The 14,182-nt window shown below is 40.0% G+C and overlaps 1 protein-coding gene across 3 annotated transcripts in view; it reads left to right on the top strand.

The window, feature by feature from the left end:
• LOC146858930 (P2X purinoceptor 1-like) overlaps nucleotides 1–13,600 on the top strand; it is a 725,716-nt gene extending 712,116 nt beyond the window's left edge. For all 3 annotated transcript variants that reach the window (XM_085649572.1, XM_085649574.1, XM_085649573.1), the window contains exon 13: nucleotides 12,920–13,600. The gene's annotated coding sequence lies outside the window, so the exon portion shown is untranslated. The remainder of the gene's footprint in view (nucleotides 1–12,919) is intronic.
• The last annotated feature ends 582 nt before the right edge of the window (nucleotides 13,601–14,182 follow it).

Here is a 14,182-nt window from a genome sequence, read left to right as displayed (position 1 = left end):
AATATCTTAACTCACCCAACTTCAGGAGAAAGGATTCAATTGAGACATACCAGTGACTGTAATACCAATAATGTGATATACTGCATTAAATGTCCTTGTGGTAAGGCATACATTGGAAAAACTGAGCGTAAAATCAAGATAAGATTAACAGAGCATAAAAGCAGAATCAGGACAAAGAATGCTACTTCTGCATTAGCGACACCTTGGTCTGAAGCAAATCATTCCATCTCACAACTTAGGGCCCGATGTAGGTGGCTAAATACCGGTCGGCAACCCCGAAATTTGGAAATTTCAGGGTTACCGACCGGTATGTAGCTATTCCTAATGTAGGTGATGATTCGGTAAATACCGAATCGGTATTTACCGAATTGGTAAATGTAATGTAGAAAGCACATAAAAGAGTGCTTATGTGCTTTAAGAATTCGTTAATTACCACCAACTTCAAGTTGGTGGTAATTAACGAATTCCTTTGAAAATTCACTTGTGAATTTTTTTTAAGTGCCATGTGGCACACATCCATGCCCTTAGGGCATGTATGTGCGCCACATGTGCACACAGGCACATTTCAGGGGTGCAACAGGGTGTCCTTCGGACACCCTGGCACCCTTGAAATACCTCCCGAGTATTACCGAATCGGTAATACCGATTCGCTAATACAGAATGGCTTTACATTCATTCCTATGGGCCTCCAAGCCCATAGGCATGAATGGGTAGGTATTCCTTATTACTGAATCGGTATCACCGATTCGGTAATAAGGAATATTAAGGAATCTGTATTTTTTACCGATTCATTAGCTACATAAGAAATACCGATTTCTTAATACCGAATCTGTAAAATTCGATATTAAGAATTCGGTATTCATGGATTATCTACATCTGGCCCTTAGATTCCAGGTAATAGAAACAGTTACTGTTACACCAGGGGTAGACAACAACAGAAAACTTCTGCAGCGTGAAATCTATTGGATTAAAAAATTGGAAACGATAATGCCGAAAGGGTTGAATGATCGTGTGGATATGTCATGTTTCATTTAAAATATACACCACTCAGTAACTTGTACATTACAAATATACAATAGTCACAACATGTCAGATCACCCATGAAACATATCTTATCACTCATTAGTGCAACTACACAGAACCTTATCGGTATTAGCTAGTGGTTTCATTGGTTGTTGTTGGGTTTAGGTTGCAGGTTACTTTGGACTAGTGAGTTTAGGATATAGATACTGATTTTCAGTCATTGATTTGGTTGTAGTGTACATTTGCTTAGCACGACCGCCAGCTGTATTCTAGTCTACATATTATAGAGGAGTCTCTTGTTGTTTGAAGCAGATTATGTGTTTCCGCATGTCTATCTTTAACACCAGCTCGGTATTTTCAATCGAATACTTTTTAGCCATTTTAAGATGGCGCCCGTCGACGGGTATACACTACATGCAGTCCGCTTTCGATTACTATGTCTATGTTCGCGCGTTTCACTTGCTTATCAACATCGGCACGGTTTGAGACCGTTTACAGCTTGTACCATGAGTTTTCTTCATTTGTGTACGATTAAGTACGTTATTGAACACCGGCGTGATATCATTTGATATTACTTTAGACTTTGGTTAGTGATGGTTTCTGGTACTCATGACAGTTGTCATTTTTTGATTACAGAGAATAAACACCTTGAACATACTTATGAAGTAAGAGAATGTGGTAGGAGTTGGGTTAATTTGAATATTATCGATGGTGCATCATATCTGACACGATGATATTGTTTTTCCTGGTGTAGCATACAGGTGACATTCCATGATTAGTGTTCCTATTAATGCACATAAAGGTATGTTGTTTTTTGAATACACAAACCTACCACTGGGTGAATATATAGGTCACAGACACTAAGCACAATGTTAACACCAACATAAGACAGTAATACTCATGCATACTAATGGTGAAATAGGGCTCCAAGGGAGATCTGTGTTTATATTCAGTTCTAATTGGTTTACATTTTTCTGCATTTACACATATTCCCCTGAGGAAGGGACTGTGTTAGGTCCCGAAATGCATCGGGCACAGCGAAAATATTTGTGTATTTTGCGAAAAAAACATTTCTGTTAAACAATGATAGTTATTATACATGTGACGTATTCATGTTAGAAGCTCATAAATGATGTAAATTGTAAGATTGATTTATTGTAAAATTTCAGTTTATTGCAAAATTTGCTTTTGATATATCGTTAATAAATAGCTTGAATTTTGATTCAAGATTGTATAAAATGATGATGTTAATCATTTTGTGAACTGTGCGCAGCATCAACCAGCCTCACCACTTGTAACATAACTATTGTTTGTTTCCAGTGGACTAGACAGGTCCAGTTTGCTGCAGCACCGCACGGAGTAAAGGTTATTAGCTTAAACTAGGAGTGCACCCCCTAACTCTATAACTTAGCAGTGAGATAGGGGCATCAGAAGCATTTAGCGTCTGCGCAGCCAGCGATGATGCGTGGTGCGGGCGAGCCACTGAAACGCAACTCGATGTGAATTGTGAGCCCTGCTATCGCTAGTGTACATCGAAGGCAGTAGTCAGCAGAGACATCGAGGAATGTTTTTAGTCACTTCCTCTTGACAAAGTTCGAGGACGTAGAGTACAATTCTCTCTAATAAATAAATCATGTTTATCACTGACCGCAGTGTAGGTGTATGGAACAAAAGATGATACATTTATGGAATACACTGAGGAAATCTTGGTTGTTCTGAGTACAGTTGTAAAGTACGGTATTTTGAAGCTAGAATCTGAACTGGTCATTCATCATATCGTCTACCTTTTTCAGTACGGAAGAGCTTTGAAAAACAACAAGCTTCCAAACTTGTTTCCCACACACTCATGGGAGTTCGTTTTGCTTTTTTCATCTGGAACAATTCAATAGTATGTCCTATCAGTTCTTTTGAATGTAGAGGATGTATAGTATAATGTTAATAAATTTCTTCTTTTCTTGAATTGTCCACTTAAAATATGTGTTTCATCTTCTAAAGTCATTTCTTCTCCTTCTACATTTACCACTTTATAGAAAATATTGTTTTGCACCAGATATAATGTAGCCTTTTGGACTTTCGTGACATGTACTAACTCTTGCCATATTTTACGACTCTTTGTGGGTACACCATTAACAAGAAGGACTACATTTTCAGTATCGTCTCTTTCTACACTAACAGTTTCAACATTTTTCTTAAAATCTAAAGGTAAATACACAACTCTTCCTTTTAAACCTCTTTATAAATCTGTTAAAGGCAGCTTACCTGTTTTAGGCTGCATACGAATTATAGCCTGAAAAGGGTGCACAGATTGTATAAGGATGGCCTTATATGTATTTAAATCTGTAAGTTTAGGAGGTATAGCAACTAATTCCAAGTCATTATGGACAGCTCTAGCTGGCATTTTGTTTTGTTCTAATTTATTGCAACAATATTTAAAAATACATTGTACAGTACGTAACTTAAACGAGCTTCCACAAACCGATAAGCAGGAAATTCTTTCTATTTATCATTGTTATCCTTTTCACTTTTTAAAAACACATCTACATTCCTAGTTTGAATTTTATAATGAGTACGCCGAGAACAAATACAAACATAGTTGGGATTTTCAGCAGAAACTACTTTAAACTTTGTTATTTCTTTTTCAAACTTCACATCAGTATTATCTTCCATCTCTTCTTCAACACGTATACTTATCAAACTGTTATTTTCTGTACACTTCTCTTGACTAGCAAAGGAACGTAACTCTATATCATTACAAACTTGTTTTATATCATTTATATTAAAAAGTCGATTTCGTGCCGCAGCAAGACCTAGACTTACCCAGATGATTCCTCTTGACTTTGAAGATAAACTTGCAGATGTCTATCTATTTGAACATTCGTAGGATCCAATTTCTCGATGTGAAAGCATCTTCAAGCTGAAGCTGTACAATTTTTTGCTAAGTGTCTTCTCCTGTGAAATTTCTTCCCACACTTCTTTCAATTCTGTCTTCTCAGACTTGGTAATATATGACGTGACATAGTGAGATACAGCAATTAAGTTATCTGCAACATATTGTATGTCCATATTTGCATTCCACATCTTCAAAATCACCGGATTTTAATCATTAACCCCTTCAGCGCGGCGTGGATTACTGCGCCGTGCTGAAGGTTCCGTGCGCGGGCGCAGCCATGACGGAGCGGTTCCGTCATGCGCACAGCGCAACCGACGCGCATGACGGAACCGCTCCGTCACTCGCATCGAAGGGGTTAATGTACTTCGATTCTTCTGTTCTTTTTATATTATAAGTATTTTTGGGTGATTTTCGAGTGATAGTATGCCTCACCGCTGACATAAAACTGTTCACTCTTCCTTGCGATGACTTATGGTGCACTGAGTTAGTAGTACCTTTAGCGCTCAGCGTGTACATACCCTGCGATGATAGGTGGTCCGGGGGGCCGCACTCGGACCAATGTCTTTTGTCTATTGAATTCTGCCTCAATAAGGCCACGTGGCGATGACTTATGGTGCACTGAGTTAGTAGTACCTTTGACGCTCAGCGTGTACGTACCCTGCGATGATGCATGGTCCGGGGGGCCGCACTCGGACCAATGTCTTTTGTCTATTGAATTCTGCCTCAATAAGGCCACGTGGCGATGACTTATGGTGCACTGAGTTAGTAGTACCTTTGGCGCTCAGTGTGTACGTACCCTGCGATGATAGGTGGTCCGGGGGGGCCGCACTCGGACCAATGTCTTTTGTCTATTGAACTCTGCCTCAATAAGGCCACGTGGCGATGACATGGTGCACTGAGTTAGTAGTACCTTTGGCGCTCAGCGTGTACGTACCCTGCAATGATGCGTGGTCCGGGGGGGCCACACTCGGAGCAATGTCTTTTGTCTATTGAATTCTACCTCAAGTACCCTGCGATGATGCGTGGTCCGGGGGGTCCGCACTCGGAGCAATGTCTTTTGTCTATTGAATTCTGCCTCAATAAGGCCACGTGGTGATGAATTATGGTGCACTGAGTTAGTAGTACCTTTGGCGCTCAGCGTGTATGTATCCTGCGATGATGCGCGGTCTGGAGGGCCGCACTCGGACCAATGTCTTTTGAATTCTGCCTTAATAAGGCCATGTGGCGATGACTTGTGGGGCACAAAAGTTAGTGGCACCTGAAGCACTCAGCGTATGTGCACCCTGTGATGATGCGTGGTCCGAGAGGGCTGCACTAGGAGCAATATATCTTGCGTACTGGACTGCGTCATCTCTAATCGCCACTCCATCTGAATTGTGATGCCTGCTGTCCACAGTGTAGGTCGAAGGCAGTAGTCTGTACAGACATAAGTCTGTGGTGCTGTGCCGCTGGGTTCGCAGGAGGCCTGTGTCGAGGAGACCCACGGTCATGGCGGCAGCCACGTGCCAGGGTGAGGCCCGCCGCTCTGGCAGACTCGTTGGTCTTCACAGTTCACAAGTGAACCACGCCCAGAGCTCCGGCTTATTTATTCATACTCCTATGCTGGAGTGGCATACGTTGGACCAGCCCACTGCGCTTCCGCTTCCAGGGGAGGACAACACAGCTACATGTCCGAGATCTTCCCCACTGCCTGAGGTAACATGGTTGCGTCTATTGTGCACAACACTACAAGCAAAAGCAGTATATGTACAGATGGAGAGGTTTGTGATCTGTATAGTGAGGTCTGTCCAGCAGATCACCGCTACACTTGGTATTGTGTGCATTATTATTATTGATGGATGAGTTGCGTCCTTCACACATATTTGCTTGCCAGATCTGCATACCATTCAAGTATTGTGTGGCTGAGGGACCATGCAGTTTTTGGAAGGTTCGCTGTCCTGCGCTGCCTCGGTGGTAGTAGGGAGGGGGGTGGTCCGGAGGGGACGTTCTGAAGCTGGTGGCAGTGAGTGTTGTGGCCTTCATGGGTGTTTGAGCTGCGTGATCAGTAACTCTATGACATATGTTACGCTTCAGATGTGATTCTGGGCTACCATCCCTTTTACATTGTAGGTATTCGTTCTGGTTTACACCAGTAAAATGCAGATGTTAGATACCTACTGCAAATGTGGCTTATTCCCTGTTTTTGGATCGCACCCCAGATTTGGCTGCCCATTGAAAATATCGGGAACTGGAACTTTTGTGTTAATTTTTACACGGGGACGTCTACTCTGTCTATTATTATCGTTAGTTCTTGTTCTCATTTGTGGCGAATTTTTTTTTGTGGAAGCTATTGCTGGAAAACTGGGGATATTGGCTGTTTTCACTAGGTTGACAATGAAGTGATAATTTAAAATCACTGAAAAAACTATAGGTTCAAAGAAGAAAATAATTAAAAATTAGCATTTAAAAAACCTTAAATTCACTGAAAAAACCATTGGTTTCAGCTACGTTATAGTTACAAATTAGCATTTAAAAAACCTTTGAAATTCACTGAAAAATCATAGGTTTAAGGGACGTTTTAGTTACAAATTAGCATTTAAAAAAACTTGAAATTCACAGAAAAAAGACAGAGGTTTCAGGGACGTTATAGTTAGTTGGACATTTCACTCATACAAAACCATAGAAATTCCAATGTTATAGTTAGTTGAGCTAACTATAACTCGCGCCTCCGCAATGCACTGCTGATGACGTCACATATTACATCATTCATGACCTGGTCAGTGACATCACTGATAACATCTCAAATGACATCACTGATGACATCATCCACGTGACAATCTGATGCACCTCCTCACACACTAATATAACCTTTGATACACCCCCTGTAAAATACAGACTACCATTTTCAAAACCATCGACACACCAATACCAGTTACTACAAACATACTCACTAATTCCTAGGTCTACAGACACATGCACTCATTCATTCATACAACCATTCATACATGTAGTCATTGATCAATACAACACTATCATATGCACTCATACACCTATACTGACACTCACACACCTATACTGACACTCACACACCACCACTCATCCTAGTCAGTCATGCACTTATCCTAGTCAGTCATGCAAAAAATAATCACAGTTCCATTTACTCACCTACACAGTTATACACACACCACCTCATTTATTCATACATATACTAACGCATACTTACTCTTATATAATCACTAATACAAGTATACACTCATCCATACAACCACTCCCACAATCACTGACTCTCACATATAGTCATTTATATACTCCAACTCTCACATACACTGCCTTTTACTTTTGTACTTACTTGGACATCTACCACTGAGACATCCAGTCACTCACCAACACATCCATACGCACACTCACTCACCCATAGAACTGTTTCCACATGCACTCTTAAATTCATTCACCCAGTCAATCAACCACTCACACATCTATGCACAGTCACACCCCCCCACCCAACCACACACACACTCAGTCTCCCATACAATTACTCAGGCAACTAATCAATAACCCATATAGACACCCGTGGAGCTACTGACCAACTGATGCAGCAGGTTATACAACAACAGACAGACTGATACAGCCATTCACGCAGTTTAGTCACTAACCCATGTATTCAGTAAGACACATTTAATCACTCGCTTAAATAGTGAATCACACACCTACTAAATCCTCCATCCAGACACTTATACATCCACTCATTCTTCAATACAGCTTGGTATTTATATAATACATATTTAAATGTTAAAGAAAAACACAATCACTGGATGATGTCATCAGTGATGTCATCAGTGATGTCATTTGAGATGTCATCAGTGATGTCACTGACCATGTCATGAATGATGTAATATGTGACGTCATCAACAGTGCATTGCGGGGGCGTGAGTTATAGTTAGCTCAACTAACTATAACGGCGGAATTTCTATAGTTTTGTATGAGTGAAATGTCCAACTAACTATAACGTCCCTAAAACCTATGTTTTTTTCCAGTGAATTTCAAAGGTTTTTTAAATGCTAATTTGTAACTATAACGTCCCTGAAACCTATGGTTTTTTCAGTGAATTTCAAAGGTTTTTTATATGCTAATTTGTAACTATAACATACCTGAAACCTATGTTTTTTTCAGTGAATATATATATATATATATATCTATATATATATATATATATATATATACATATATATATATATATATATAGATATATATATATATATATATATATATGAAACAAACTCCAACTTGTCAAAGTTTCAAAATATGCTGAAGCTTCTTAAGCAGGAAACGGACACCAGTTAGTGCTGTTGCTGTTTATTTAGATGCAAGAAATGCCGCCATGATGCGTTTCGGGCCCACAAGCCCTTGATCACATGACATGCCATTTGCTTTTTTTCCCCATCTTAAAGTGCTAGTGCAGAGAATGACCATGAAGACAGACTCTGTGCGTCCGTCTTCCAACATTCCGGCTCACGGCATAATGTCGAATGCTTAAAAGCTATTATACATCATATTGCTGTTTGTAAACAATTACACTCCCTGTTTAACTCCTTCCCCGCTCATGACGGAACCGCTCCATCATGAGCCACGGTTGCCGTGTGCTCATGACGGAACGGTTCCGTCATGCCACGACCGTTGGCGGCCGCTCCGCCCACGCGGCGCTGTTTCCCCGCCTGTGCGGGGGGACAACGCAACTGGGCGGAGTCATGACGGAACCGTTCCGTCATGAGCACAGCTCAACCGTGGCTCATGACGGAGCGGCTCCGTCATGAGCACAGCGCCACCGCGCTGCCCCCCCGCACCCCCAGCGCCGCGGCGGAATTCCCGCCTCAGCGAAGGGGTTAAATACAATAACAATGTGCAACGTTGATTTTCTGCTAGTGCAAAAAAGCGACATTGAGGACCGACTATGTATGTTTGTCTTCCTACAAGTCAATTTACGACAAAGTGCCGAAAGACAGCTGTTTTGTGTCACTGTGTAATTGTAAACAATTCCACTCACTGTATACATACAATAAAAATGAACAACGTTATTGTTTTACTAGTACCAAGACCATGTGGCATATGAATTGCCATTAAGAATTTTTAGAATTCAACAATATAAAAAAGTATAAAAAAGACTTCTAATATATCGGTAAAAGCATTGACATATGGTACATTGGATAGTGTATAATAGCTAAAAGGTTGGGCAGGAAATAAATAAGAGCATATACAATTACGAGTGTTAAAAACATTTTTTTACATAAAACACTCAAGGTTAAAACAATTGTATACTGTTCTGATCACATTTCTTACTCTTTAGGATAATTCCTTGTCCCCTAATAGCTAGTCAGCGGTAAGTTGTATGAGTGAAATGTCCAACTAACTGTAACGTCCACAAAACCTATGGTTTTTTCCAGTGAATTTCAAAGGTTTTTAAAATGCTAATTTGTAACTATAACGTACCTGAAACCTATGTTTTTTTCAGTGAATATATATATATAATATAGCATTTTACTGTGCTAAACGTAAATTGTCCCAATACACACGTTCAAACTTACTCTACTGTTACAAAGGGGTAAAGGTCCATGTAAAATCACTCATTCCCTACTGCCTAACTGAAAAACAGACTGATGCGCTTCATACTGTGATCCTAGATCAGTAAGAGGATGTGGCAGAGCACTTACAGGCAAACACGTCCAATGGCAGTAGGGGGTTTGTGTGCACACGGTCACACATACACTATGGCAAAGATAGTATTTACTAAATAAGTTGAAAGATCAATATCCACATTCTAAAGCGATGGGCAGCTGTTGAAGGCTAAAATATTAGGACTTCACGACAACAGACAACAGGTAATATTATGCCAAATCACCTCAGAGTCTAACAACACTGCTTTAGTACTTTAAACTCCCTCAGTTGGAGGACATTTAGAAAAAAGCCACCTACCGTATAAGTATTAGCTGGTGCGTGTGCCTACAAGAGATTTGTTGAACCATATATTCACATTAGTTTGTGCATTCAATGTTAACAAGCTCTATCCAGTAGCTTACAAATTAATTTCTTCAGATGCAATTTCGATTATTTCCATTTGAACAAATCGTCAAAAGAATTTTTAACACGGGTATATGTATTCAAAAAATAAAATTATTAGGGTACAGACATTCTTACAGTTAAAGATAGATTACAATATAGTGAAAGGTGAAAGGCAAAATATGTGGAATTGGAATGGATACCTGTATATTCCCTTCAGTCCCGCAATAATCACAATAAGTTCTGGCTTTACATCAATACACTAAACAATAAATCTATTTTCAGAAGGAACGGCTTACCAACAATGAAATGGGTAGAACATATACACAAGTTTTATACAGATATTGATTCTTTGTTCATACACAGCGATGTCTACATGTGGCAGGAAATAGACCCAGGGACTGAAGAAGAGAAAAAAGTGTCTATGGTATTCAATCGAAGATCTGTTTACAAAGCCATTAAGGAAACGAGAACCAACAGGGACCCAGGTCCCAATGGTCTACCGAGTGCATTTTTTAAGTCAGATATAGATTTATGGGCTGACTTGTTCACCCCCTTCCATGTGGGTGGTTTGCAATCGCTAGAGGTTCCTCAATTCAGGAAGGGATCCATCCCCCATCCAATTCATAAACAGGAGAGTAATGCCATTTCCAGGAAACTATTGGTTAATCTCACTATTGGACGTAGAGGCTACAAACTACGTAAAAATCTTACTCCGAGAGCTTGACTCAAGCGTGGCTGAAGCTAATATTATACAATTTTATCACAATGTATTTAGGCAGCAATCCCGCACCATTGGCAATATTGTTGCCTTGTCATTTTTGGCTTACAGTGCTCCCCTTCCATCTTGGCCACCTCTATTTGTGTGCTTGGCGGACTATTTAGCCGCTTTTGACAGTTTTGACTGCAATAAACTCTGGATAAAGGTGGCAGAATGGGGTATACCCGCCATCCTACTTAGAACAATCATCTCACTGTACTCAGACATGTGGGTCTGTGTTAAGATTGACACCGATAACTCCGACACCAAACTAATTTCGCCTACACTGGGCCTAAAGCAAGGGTGTGTTCTAGCCCCTATGTTGTTTAGCCTTTACACCACGGACATAGGCTGCTCACCGGGTAAGGCAAACAGAATTCCACCAAAGATTGTCCCCATCAGGCTTCTAATAATCCAATATGATGATGATTTGCTTATTCTGGATCACACAAGACTGGGCCTGCAGCGCACCCTAAATGAGCTGCATACTTACAATACTGCGAACAAGTTGGTGGCTAATCCAGATAAAACAAGTGATGACATCCGGCTGCTATAAGAACATAAGAAATCTAAGATGGGGCCTGGGCAAGCAATCAATTTCCCAAACATCCAAGTATAATTATCTTGGCCTCTGGTTTACGGATACAGGCATACTGGGTATACATCTTAAACACATCAGCAGGAAGGCCCAGGCAGTTACATTTGCCTTATGGACATTAACCATCAGCTTTATTTTCCTTCAGCACAGGCCATCTTGCAAGTCATGCAGGCAAAGTTGTTACCAAACCTTTCTAATGGGCAACAGGCTTATCCGGGAGCATCTTCAACAGTACTAGATAAGTCTCAGTACAATGCCTTTAAAGGCTGTTGCACCTTCCAAAATACACTCACGAATCCCTGATTTGCCTGGAGTTTGGCGTCAATGGGTAAGATCTTGAATGTAAGGCTGCCTTCCTTAAGTACTCTTATGCCATACAACAAGCCAAACCAGATAACTTAAAAAAGGCTCTTCCAGGGATTTTTAGTACCTCAACCAATTCATGGTCTTTATATTTTAGAAATTCTGTTCTGGATCTAGATGGTAATGTGGATACGCTGACAGCTTGTATTGCTCCTCACTCGAGTATAAAGTCAATCTTGAGGAAACAGGTTGCACAAGTCTTGAGTAAGGTCGACTTAGCAACTGTACATACCATCACATATGCAGCCCCAATTATAAACGTATATGGGGAAACAAGATTGCAACCGTACTTAAAGTCAGCACTAAGCAAGGAGAACAGGCAAAGTATTCTAAGACTGTGACTCATGGTCCTTCCAATAAACGTGTTTTTTACGGCATGGGATGCAAGATAGGGCAGCAGCCCTTGTATATTCTGCGAGTATAGAAGAGTCAGTGATTCATCTGCAATGCTATTGTGCAGAGTTTTTAACTGCACACTGCACTTTATTAAAACCAGTGTATAGGTTTAATGGGGTCACCACCTGCAGTGATGTGCTAGAACTTTACATGACTACCACTGTCCCCATGTACTTTGCACACTTTGAGAAATTTGTTAACCTGATTGTCACTGCCATCAGGCAGCAAAAGACTTGAATACCCGGCCATTGTCAATGCCACAAGATATTTTAAACTATAGTTATTTAATGTACTTCTTTTACTTTTTTTGCTATAGAGTCATATTACATAGTTTTGTTATGTTTTGCAATTGCTGCTCATATGTTCTTATCTGATTTTATCTTTTTCAACTTATTATTGTGATTAATTTGATCAATTTAGTTAGACACAAATAAAATTAACTGATTGATTAGTTCATTCAGTTATAACTATGTTATACACTATCACATACAGTAAAGAAATAATCTGAAGGCTTGGCCACTCAAATGGGGCGTTTAATAATAGCCTACACTTAGGGATCTAGTATTACCGGAAATACCCATCTCCAAGAGGAGAGAAGGGGAAAACAGTTATAATAAGTAGGGCTTGCCGACTCCAACCACTAGACGGAAGAATACGCACAGTATGTGAATTTAAGAGAGCTTTAGGCTGCAAACCATCATTACAGGCAAGTAACCTGTTTCTTTTTATCCACTGGTAAATGCCTATATCATTGATAAGCTGCAGCATTTTAACTTTAATCAAGTATCACGATTTGCCTAAAGAGGATGCTACTGGTGGGCAGAAAAATGCTTATTAGCTTTTTCCTCTTGTCTTTCAGGTTCTACAAAAATTTAAGAATTTCACTCCCATCCATTACTCCAGACCTCTGGTTTGATCCCAATGTTAAAGTAATCGACCATAGAAATAAGGTGTTTTTTAACTGTTGTGTGTACAAGGATGCAAGAGCTCACATGGAAACCTACTCTTAATTGTGCCATTACTACTGAATAAAGAATTCATCCTCACTACTGTTTTGGATAACGACGCCACATAAGAAGAAAAAGATTATTCCTGATTTATATTTATTAACTGTGCTTCCAGCTGTAAACCCTCTTTGCAATTACCACTGCTCATGCAGTGAACGGCAACATTCAGCCTCGCACAAACATGCAAAGCAGTGGTAATACTGGCCAGTGACGTTGCGTGCATGTGACGTTCCACAGTACACGCACAGCGGGTTCGGGTGACCGTGTGGAGCTGGAGACGAGAGCCGCATGCAGATCCTGTGAGATAAAGACACTGACTTTGTGTTTCGTGATTGCAGGTCATAAAATGCGCCTTGTATCCGATTTGAAAGGATTTTAATGTTGACCTAGCTGCCAACGAATTCCGCTCTCGGATTACAATAATTTTGCGCTTTTCATCTTAAACAGTAACATATCTGCTTATTTTGTAAAACAAATGTGGCCATTTTTAACAGGTATATTTTTGTAATTAAAAATTTACTTTTGTACTGCCATTTTACCTGTCCTTGAGTCATTCAGTTTTTCTTGCATTCTGAGTTTTAATTATTTACTCGGCTTTCGGGGTTGTGCGGGATTGCATAGAAAAACGATTTAATTGAATACCATTACTGAGAAACTATTTCATCTAAACTGTTTAATGGAAATTTTCAGAATGAATGGCATTTACCTTTTCATAGAAACGAATTCATAGAAAGTCTTTTTGGTAGAAATTGGCTTTTAAATGCTTGTTTTTTTGTGTAAATGCAATGGTTGCAGATCTTAATTTTAGAAACATTTTTGACAGAGATATCTATTTCAGTGCTTTACTTCCGGGGACATTATTTCATATTTATATTTTCCACATTGTCAGATAATTAGTTCAGATGCTTGTAATTCTTTGACCCATCACAACCTGTAAACACCATCAATCCCTGCCCCCTAAAACCTCTCAGCACACCTAACAAAACTCATACCTGAAGCCTAAAAGCCCTTTCTACCCCATGAACCCACCAACCCTGAGCCATAAAATCACTCACTATCCCTTACCCCACCCATTCCTGAACCCTAAAACCCTTCTACTTCTAAACCCCATCCAT

This window comes from Triturus cristatus, chromosome 3_2 (genome assembly GCF_964204655.1).
Source record: "Triturus cristatus chromosome 3_2, aTriCri1.1, whole genome shotgun sequence".
Classification (NCBI taxonomy): domain Eukaryota; kingdom Metazoa; phylum Chordata; class Amphibia; order Caudata; family Salamandridae; genus Triturus; species Triturus cristatus.
The sequence above is the reverse complement of the archived record's forward strand: the minus strand, read 5'-3'. Positions and strand labels throughout refer to the sequence as shown.